This window comes from Notolepis coatsorum (assembly GCF_963971535.1).
Source record: "Notolepis coatsorum genome assembly, chromosome: 13".
NCBI lineage: Eukaryota > Metazoa > Chordata > Actinopteri > Aulopiformes > Paralepididae > Notolepis > Notolepis coatsorum.
In genome coordinates, this window is record NC_140177.1 from 79,447,996 (window position 1) to 79,459,129 (window position 11,134).

The 11,134-nt window shown below is 40.7% G+C and overlaps 1 protein-coding gene across 1 annotated transcript in view; it reads right to left on the minus strand.

Moving 5' to 3' along the window:
* gpr158b (G protein-coupled receptor 158b) overlaps nucleotides 1-11,134 on the minus strand; it is a gene marked incomplete at both ends in the record, with an annotated part of 501,095 nt that overhangs the window by 451,702 nt on the left and 38,259 nt on the right. The gene's annotated exons all lie outside the window — the stretch shown is intronic.

Below are 11,134 nucleotides of genomic sequence, written 5' to 3' on the forward strand. Positions count from 1 at the left end.
GTGTGTGTGTGTGTGTGTGTCACAGTGTGTGTGTGCGTGTGTGTGTGTACGTGTGTGTGTGTGTGTGTGTGTGTGTGTGTGTGTGTGTGTATGTGTGTGTGTGTGTTTGTAGAGAACGCTGCAGTCAGTAGAAAGTAGGAAGGAAGAAATTTAAATCAATCAATTAATCTATCAATCAATCCGCGATTTTTCTTTTGTTCTAGATTGAGTCAAGACCCATCAATTACATCATCCAACATTGTTTAAAATACTAACACATTCCCCTTGACAGAATCGCTTCATATTTAGTCGTTATGGTGCTTTCAACATAACCATTTGTTGTCCGCGATCCTGTTTTCTCCCGGAGTGAGCCGGGGAGGGTTATGTGATTGGGTTGTGGGCGGGTCCTGAGCCCAGGACCGTGGATTGTTGCCAATAAAGACGTGTGAATGGCCAATCAGAATCGAGAAATTTGCATGCCGTTGTATAAATATATATTTTGCTTGACAATCCCATTGAGTGAGGTGAACAGACTGAAAGAGACACTGGGGGCATAATTTGCAGTCGAAAAAAGGTAATAAATTGCAATATAGTGCAATATAACACAACATAACGCAATATAGTGATATTATAATATTGTGACTCTAGTATTGTGATAATATCGTATCGTGGGGCCTCTGGTGATTCCCACCCCTAATTCTTGGCGGTATCATGCTGGTTCATCTAAGCCTGGTCATGCTTTGCAGTATGTTTCCTTAACCCTTTCACTGCCGCACTACCAAACAGTTAACCCTTTCACTGCGACAATACAGAAGGTTAACCCTTTCACTGCCACACGACAGCATGTTAACCCTTTCACTACCACACTACAGGTTAACCCTTTACTATCACAACCGTCTGTAGTGTGATAGTAAAGGGTTAACCTTCTGTAGTGTGGTAGTGAAAGGGTTAAGGGGGTGTGCTTATCAGCCAACTTGGTTTTGTTTTTCCATAAACATATTCAGAGCAATTTCTGGATCGTTTTCCATACACACATCAGACCACTGCTCATCTTAGTTGTGGTCATACTGTAGGTAAAGATGCAGCTTTTGAGCAGTTCTCAGGAACATTGATAGACACTCTACGAAATACAGATAAGAATAGAGGTTACCACAATAACGCATAGACATAGACACTAAGGGAGTGTGAGCATGCACACACGCACACACACCCACACCCACAAGAATAGGCTTGCATGTGTGTGCGCGCGCACACACACACACACACACACACACACACACACACACACACACACACACACACACACACACACACACACACACACACACACACACACACACACACAAACAAACAGTGTTCCTCCAACACCATATCTCTCTCTCTCTATCTCTCTCTCTCTCTGTCTCTCTCTTTCACTGTCACCCAGAGCTACACACACACATACACACACACACACACACACACACACACACACACACACACACACACACACACACACACACACACACACACACACACACACGCACACACACACACACACACACACACACCTCCACACGCATGTTTGTAGACAGATGGTTCTGTCAATAGCTTTCACTCTAAAGGGTGTTAAAAGATGATGCATCTCCACTGCCAGTCACAGAAAAACACAGGTACGAAAACACACACACACACACACACTGTTACATGCCACATACACAATAATAAACTGGCTCAAATGTATACTATAAACATAAGATGACACCAGACCAGAGGTACAAAAAAGTATATATATTTATTTTAAGAACAGAAGAATATATTACCAAATGAAGAGAGGACGGATATCCAATCTAAACTATAAAAAGTAAACGATGACTAGAGTACTCTGCCCCCATCTCCAAAACAAAAGAACAAAGTTACTAAAAGGACTGCAAACAATGATGATGAAAGAGAGAGAGAGTGGTAACTATTTTATGGGGCAGGGCCAGAGTGTGGCTGGTTTAACTCTTTTATTGGGAAGGGCCAGAGTGTGGCTGGTTTAACTCTTTTATGGGGCAGGACCAGAGTGTGGCTAGTTTAACTCTTTTATGGGGGCAGGGCCAGAGTGTGGCTAGTTTAACTATTTTATGGGGGCAGGGCCAGAGTGTGGCTAGTTTAACTATTTTATGGGGGCAGGGCCAGAGTGTGGCTAGTTTAACTCTTTTATGGGGACAGGGCCAGAGTGTGGCTAGTTTAACTATTTTATGGGGCAGGGCCAGAGTGTGGCTAGTTTAACTCTTTTATGGGGCAGGGCCAGAGTGTGGCTGGTTTAACTCTTTTATTATTTTATGGAGGCAGGGCCAACCATGTGTAGAGTGGCACCTGCGAGAGAACACACCTGATTAATCAGTGGTGGACTTAGACTGTTTGAAGGGCCGGGGGGGGAATTAAAAAGGGCACCTACTGCACAACATGGGACCCCATCAGCGAGCAAAAAGCTATAATGCGTCATGTATGGTGAAATAGTCCTCATCCTTGATGAATGATGAATCGTTTTATTTTCGGTCTTTGTTTACAGATAAATCAAAAACACACATGTGTGGACTTTCAAAAGGAAAAGAGAAAAAGAAAAAATCACAAATGTACATATTCAAAGTAAGCTCACACACAAAATCCAAACTCAATGACCGAAAAAATTAATAGGCTGAAGCACATGCTTATTTTTGCCGATCCTTTACAATTCTTAAAAACGAAATATACTTTAATATAAGAAAGAAATATGCTATAATATAATATAAAATATGCTGCAAGATATAATTTTTTTTAACTTTTTCTTTAAGAGAAAAAAGAAAAGAGAAAATAAATGTTTGATGTTTTACTCAAAACTGAGAGGTACACAACTTCAACCCGTCACTAAGCCTATTCCACAATTTAACTCCCAAAATTGAAACACATCTAGCTTTTACATTAGTTCTTACCTTTTTATATGTTTTAAGAATACACAACCCTCTTAAATTATACTTTCCTTCTCTTGGTTGAAAGACACATTGAATACAAGCTGGTAGGTTCTTACTTTTAGCACGAAAAATGATCTCCAAGGTTTTTATGTAAACCATATCTACACATTTTAATGTGCAGGACTTTATGAATAATGGATTTGTCGATTCAAGATAACTAGATTTATTTATTATTCTAATAGCTCTTTTCTGTAGTTTAATAATAGGATCTATATTTGTTTTGTAAACATTCCCCCAGACCTCAACACAATATGACATGTATGGCACCACAAGTGAAAAATACAATATATGCAAACATTTCTGGTTTAACAGCTCCCTTGTTTTGTACAGAATGCCAACAGATTTGGCTAATTTACCTTTGATATATTGTATATGTGGCTTCCAACAGAGTTTGTGATCCATAATCACACCTAAGAATTTTGTTTCATATACTCTTTCAATTTCGGTTCCATTTAAATTCAGTTTAATTTCACAGTCGGTAGGAACACCACCAAATACCATACATTTTGTTTTGTTTTCATTAAGAGACAACTTATTCCTATCAAACCATTTCTTTAACTTTATCAATTCCCTTTCTACTGTTTTCAATAATTATGTTATGTCCTCCCCTGAACAAAGTAAATTAGTATCATCAGCAAACGTAACAATTTTCTAAATATTCGATACTGTAAAAATATCATTTAAATAAAGTATAAATAACTTGGGTCCCAATATGGAACCCTGTGGAACACCACAAGTTACTCTTCTAAGATGTGATTCTGTATTATTAATATTTACATATTGAAACCTATTATCTAGATAACTTCTTAACCAATGATGAGTGACACCTCTTATTCCATACCGTTCCATTTTTTGTAAAAGCAGGGAATGATCAATTGTGTCAAATGCTTTACGTAAATCAATAAATACACCTATTGAAGGTTGTTTTTCATTAATTGCTGTTGATATATTTTCCACAAAATCTATTACTGCTAAGGATGTTGATCTATTGCTCCTAAAACCATATTGATGGTCACTCAATAATCCATATTTTTCAATGAAGCCATCAAGTCTATTTACAAAAGAAAATTCGAGTACCTTTGAAAATTGAGGTTGATTAAGATTAACATTAGATTAACATGTAGTCTAGGGTCTAGGCAATCATTCAATAACCACACCTCTATGATAAAAACACACAGGGAACAATACACATTTAATATGTTTATTTCACAAACACCTCCAAAGAAAATATGTTGGTTATTTTCATGCTATAATGTTAACACTTTGATTGCCTAAGGTTAAATTCATGATATACCATCCGTTGCCAGCTCTATTTAACATGGAGAAGTTTCCCTTCTTTGCAGGGCTATAACTTTTTAAATTCTATTGCTAGATTGCCGTTATTAGGGCCCATTCAAGGTCCTATATGTATTGTTCATGGTGTAGCAACGTTAAACTTTTTCATTCACATATTCATACTAAAATATGGTCTAAAGTATAAGTATGTTTTCATCTCTTTCTGCAGCTTTCTCCAGAACGTGATTTATAGCCCCAAATGCATTATATTGATGATGAAATACAGTTTGGTAGGAATCTGTGCGAGATCAAAAATTTCAATTGGACGTACTTCTAGAATTTACTACACGTCATCTGATGTTGACCGGATGGGCGAGGGGGCGTTTATAATTCCGTGGGCAACGTTATACCATTCATCTAATGTGGGTCATATGTTCATCATAGCAGTTAGTAAAGAACACGTTAGAATATAACGCTAAAACTCACCCCAGTCTCCTCGGGCCGTTGGGCGATCAGCATGGAGTTGACAGTTTTCAATTATGGGATGTCAAAATACCGGATCTATTTCCAGGTTGTATAATAGTATATATGTCCAAATCATGTTGTTTTTTCGAGTTATTTCCACCGATCGATGTTCACTGTGTGAAGACTGAGTCTCTCTAACATTAGCGAGTGCCCGGACCACATATGGAGTGAGTCCTGCCGGGTTAAAGGTTGACATCCGGTTTTTCGATCTGCCGATCGGCCACCAGATGGCGCTCTTGAACCGCTAGAGGATTGAGAGGAGATCAGAACTGTGTGTCAAGGCTGCAGAGGGGAAATATGATTCCGATCACAGATTTTTGAAATATTGATATCAAAGACGAGTTCCGGCGTCCTCGGCAACTTGAGCATGGCGGGGAATGACGAGTTCCGGCGTTTTCGGCAGTTAAAGTGTTAAGCTATAAGATTTACACTTGATTCAAGAAAATTATATGAAATTTTTTTATTTTAAGACCCAACATTAGATTACTGTAACTGAAAAGTGTTCTCATTTGAAAATAACTGCATGTCCATTAAAGGCACATATTGGTTTAAGCCGGTGTGTTTAGTTCAGCGCAGCTTTAGGACCTGAGGACTATAGTACGTTAATGAAAGAGAACTAGCTAGTTACTTAGGGGAGCTATGTGAATACAAAGTGAGTGTTAGTGTTAACCAGCGGTTTGTTGTTGTTTTTATTATAACCCAGTGCTAACCTTCTGTTGAGAATAATTGTCCAGGCGTTCAATAAAGTGCCTGAAGTGAAGTCGAACTGCCTCATTCTTCACTGATAGCCACAGTATGTTTTCAACAATGGGATTGGGAATGAGTATTTTAAACGTTATTGTTTCATCATTGGCAACAAAATACAGTTAAACTAACTTACTCTAACCTAACCTAAAGGATACATTGGAAAAGAAATATGGACAGTGCAGATTGAGAAACATCAAAATGTTAGCTAGATATGAGCCCATCGGTCCCTTGCAAAAACTCTTTTGCTAATGGCCATATAATGTGTTTTGAAAATAAGCAGGGTTTAACTATTTGCCAACACCCCTAGACTGTCATCATCATGGCACCCACTTTGGGAAAGCATGCCCTAGTAAGCTGCATCACACTTTATCCACTAACAGAGCACTCATTAAGACACGTTATTAAATTCTCTTGCTATGTTTTCCCATGTGAAGGGCACGTCCTCTCAATTTCGCCACTCAATAGGGCACTTTAGCATGACGTTTTTCAACCGGTCTCAATGCCAACATGCCAACATTGAAGGCTTGCATTAAGATACTCCAACAACACATACGTCTCTGATTGCAATTAAGCATCCTCTGCATGACAACAAGAGGATTGTGATCTGTGTGAAACTGTAATGGGTACATTTGATGACCCAAGATACACTTCAAAATGCTAGAGACGTTAGAGCACTTTCATCGCTGGACAGCGCCACCACACAAATAGAGGCAGACTCAACAGATTACAACTGAACTGATTACATCAGGACTGGACAGCTCCTCAGAGGAAACACTAGACGTGGCTGCTGTAGAAATGCCATTCTCAAGGCTGACCGTCACACAATCTGGGTCAGCCCCAGTGTCACGCTCATGATAAGGCTTTAACATGTTAATGTGACACAGTCTAATCCTGCGGCTGCGATCTGGAGTATATAATAATGCAGGACTTTGGAGAAGTCTTTATTCGGCATGCAGTGACACACATGCGATGGGCGGCACACACACACAGGGAAACACACACATGCAATTGTTGGGTCGCCAAGTTGATTGAGTCTCTGCACTTGACCCATCCCATTGTCCTTCCCCCCCAAGGGCAGCCGGGAGCAGATAGGGGCGTCGGCAAGGGGCCGCGCCCCCCGGGGGACCAATCCAAGTGCTGCCCGTCTTCATCAGGGACGCGACAGCGTTAGCAATCTGTTGTACATGTTTTTTCCATTGAGTTTCTCTTATCGGGAGGGGAAACCCTTGCGAGCACGGGGAGAACATGCAAACTCCACACAGAAAGGCCTGGGAGATACCCCACCTGGGTACCTGGCACCGTGGAAACCTGGTCCCCAAGCGGGAATCGAACCATGGACCTTCTTGCTGTGAGGCGACAGTGTTAACCACTACACCACCGTGCCACCCGAGTAGCAATGAGATAATCACGTCATCTACTCTCTTTTTGCAGACAAGAACCAAGGATAGGTAACAGAACCAGCACTGTGTCACCTGGAGTGAAAACTCTATTCTGGGCTTTTTTATTTATCATACCAGCCTTTCATCGTCTTCTGAGCAGCACTCATGTTCCCTTAAGCATGTAACTCACAAGCACAGTGCAGTTTATGGCAAAAACCACACACAAAAAAAACAGTACGTTTTGGGGTTCACTTTCCCCTAGCCATTTTTCTTTTATCAGTTTCAACGGGCCACAAACGGAATGAGCAAACACCAGTTCAGAGAGGCTCCTAAAGACTCCAGTACAACCTGTCTGACTGCAAACAGCATTAAAAGGAACTCATCCCAGTCTTTCTCAAATGCTATGCAATACGGACGTAGCATAGACTTGAGCGCAGAATGAAATCGTTATGGTGCCCCCTGTGACTCAGGATTGTAAGGGCTCGAGATTTATGTCAAGTTGCTTGAGAACAAAAATCTGTGACATAAAGTCCATTGATCAGTTTGAATAACTTTGGGCAGAACAAACAGAGAAAGACTTGATCAGAGCCACCACAGGAACAGTTATCTTATGCAGTGGTATAGCTTCAGGAAAATGTGTGTTTGTACACATAATTGTAAGTAGGAACCTATTTCCAGGATATAATGGTGCCGGTGGAATAGCCTGGCGTGGCTTACCAGCAACCTGACACACATAAGAAGAATTGGCGCAGCACGCGATCATAGCTTTTATTCCCACCTAGTTGGCCAGCGAGTCAATTATCATGTGCCAAACTCAGTATTTCACTGTGGTACTTTAACAGGGCTGCAAACTGTGTAAATCACACTCCAATCATTGTCTGACGATGCGTAAAATGCTGGAGTCCATCTACGTGTGAGCACCCCCTAGACACAGAGGTACTTCCCTCCGCTGACAGAGTATTTTCAAAAAGGCATGATAAATCGGGATCCACTTTATGCTCGGATATGAGCTGCTCACGTGCCATAGATAGAGACATCATTAAGGCCAACTTTACGCATGTCGCCCCCCTCTGTCATGACCAGGTACTGTGCTCCCGTTGACAGACAGTGGTGGTATCACAGGGTAATAAAACCTCATCAGACTGAAGTGGAACAGCAAACGGGGGTAAAACAACAGGTATATCCTCGGTAGCAACAAAACTGTCAAGACAAATCAACATCAACATCATCCTCCTGCTCCAACGTCTGATGCTTTGATGTGGCACGGGTCACAGCACAAGCAGAAACGACCTCAGGATATTTCTGAGCTATCTGGGTAGCTTCAGATTTGTTTCCCTTCATCTGGAAACAAGGGCGAACCCCTGTGATCACCAGACCTATAACAAGGTCTGACTTGAGATGTACAGTATTCAAAGGTACATCTAGGACAGGTAATTCCAAAACTCTGCACAAGGACCCCAGAATCCATAGCAGAATCCTTATAGATTAGATAAAATACATCACTCAACATAAAGGACAGTGCTGCTGTTATATCCTTCAAAATAGTGATAGGCAGTGGGCACAGGGGCGTCATTTTGGTATGGCAAGGTATGGCACTCGCCATACCTTGGCAAATAAAAATGTAAAAAAAATAATAATAATTGTATTAACATTTTTTATGTTGATTTAGCATGTTTTGATATTGTCAATTATCTCACTTTTACTAGGTGACTTTTACTGTGACTGAAATATGCCCAAAAAAAAGGAAAATGGACATAGGGACGTTTTTTAATCAAAGGGCAGCAGAGACAAGTGATACAGGGACACAGGTAAGGTCTGGCTTAGTGATTATAATAGTGCAGTTCAGCATTCAGTAACCCATACTTTTTGTGAATGTGTTTTTGATACTACATTCTGTTGAACACACACCTCAAAACCATACCTAAGGAAAATTGGCTCAATTGCAAGAAAAGTAATAGACAGTTATGATATTACATTCTGCATAATTCGTATGCAAAATATTGTGGTTCCCTGCTTTAGTCTGTTGACACATTTCTATACTAAAAATGCTTGTGTAGTGTCATACCTAAATGTCATATAACTGAATTGTATAGAAACAACTCACCAAAAGTGACTATTGCACAACTGATTTGACCAAAAAAATCCACCAAGCGGGGCAAACACCCCCCCCCCCCCCCTCCTCGCCATACCTTGCCTTTTACTGAAATTACACCACTGAGTGGCCACTCTGTCACCTTCCTTAGTTAAAAACACAAAACCCTGCATAAGGAAAGGAGCATAGGGGGAGCTCCCGTAGCTCACCGCATATCTCGGCGCTATTTCTGCGTCGGGGAAAACCGTGCTCGTCACGGATCTGGGGGACACGAGTTCGATTCCCGGACCCGCCGTCATTTCTCAGAATGTCTTCCCCTGCTCTACATCCCACTTTCAACCTGTTTCTGTCAGTCATGCTTGACCAGAAAAGCGATAAACGCTAAAAAAAAAGCTTAAAAAAAAAAAGAAAAAAAAGGAAAGGAGCATAGGCGCTTAGCTCAGACTCAAACACAGGAGTCAATAGTCAATTCTGACACAGGTTTAGGCATATTTATCAACGCCACCCGTTTTACAGGTTTCTTATCCTTTTGCAATTATTGCAAACTCTCTCCCCTCCCTCTCTCTCTCTCGCTCTCTCTCTCTCTCTCGCTCTCTCTCTCTCTCTCTCTCTCTCACACACACATACACACACACACACACACACGCACACACACACACACACACACACACACACACACACACACACACACACACACACACACACACACCTGTGGAACAGCAGACACACTGTGGTCCTCCAGTGTTATTTAGCACTCATTGTGTTAGTGAGAACATCCCTTACATGGCTTTTTAACCTCTTATACAACGGATGGACAGACAAGTAGTATTAAAAATGGACTGATGGATGGATGGATGGATGGATGATGGTCGGACAGACAGACAGACAGACAGACAGACAGACAGACAGACAGACAGACAGACAGACAGACAGACAGACAGACAGACAGACAGACAGACCGACCGACAGACAGGTAGTATTAAAAATAGATGGATGGATGGATAGACAGGTACTATTAAAAATGGACAGATGGATAGATAGATGGATGGATAAATAGACAGTCTGAATGATATTTATTTATAGATGGATGTGTCATCAGATTATTGTTAGGGATAGATACAGGTGTAGCCATCATAGGCTTAAAGTTCAAGCTCAAGTTACTTTAATGACATTTAGAGTTAGCCCAATGAGTGACTATTGTGCGTTTTTACCTTCTCCACAAGTATGGAATAAATTTCCAACAACAAATATCTTCTCAGATGGTGTCCCTGAGACCGAGGAGGGGATCCACTAGGAATCGATTGCACGGTGGGAATTGCACCCTTAACTGTGCAGGGTTTGCACGCAGATTCTACTCCGTCTTTGCGAGCTATCCACTAAGGACATTGCGTGGATGATATACCAGTGCAGACACGCCCGATTATGTGTGGCTCGCGGAGCAGTCTGCACTCCTGACAGCTCTGTTGGCAGATATCAGGAAGTGGAAAAATAAGCCGAAATGAGGCATAGACACAAAATACAAATTAAGCAAGCTCTATACATTACGAAGTAAACTAAATACAATATGAAATGAATGGAATACTAATGGTGAAAAATACGTTATGCACATACCGTATTTTTCACCATTAGTATTACGTTCATTTCGTATTGTATTTAGTTTACTTCGAAATGTAATAGAGCTTGCTTAATTTGTATTTCATGACACATTGTGTCCAGTGTTTTTGTCACTATCTTTCCTCATTACATATGTTTGTAATGTCCTATTCCAATTACATTTGTCACTTATAATTTTATTCTATTTGTGCTATATTTAATTTAGTTTATATCCAACTGCGCTCAGACTGGATAGGAGATGGAAAATGTGTTGCTTGGCTGCAGGTGTCGTGTTCAGTTGGGCAAGATGTGTTTGGACCTCATCCGTCAGTACCTCCAAGTCGTGATCCAGATGTCAAATGTATTTGTTTATTCATTTCATTTGTTTGTCAAACACGAATAAAATATGTTTAGCAGACCTGTCAATACTGCAGAATATTTATACGGAATTTAGGCACTGTGCCAGTGAAGATATTTTATAATTAACGAATATTTTGAGTGAGCAAGTTGCATTTAATGTTTAGTTAGGATAATAGAACCTGCATTATCATATACTCCAGAATAAACGT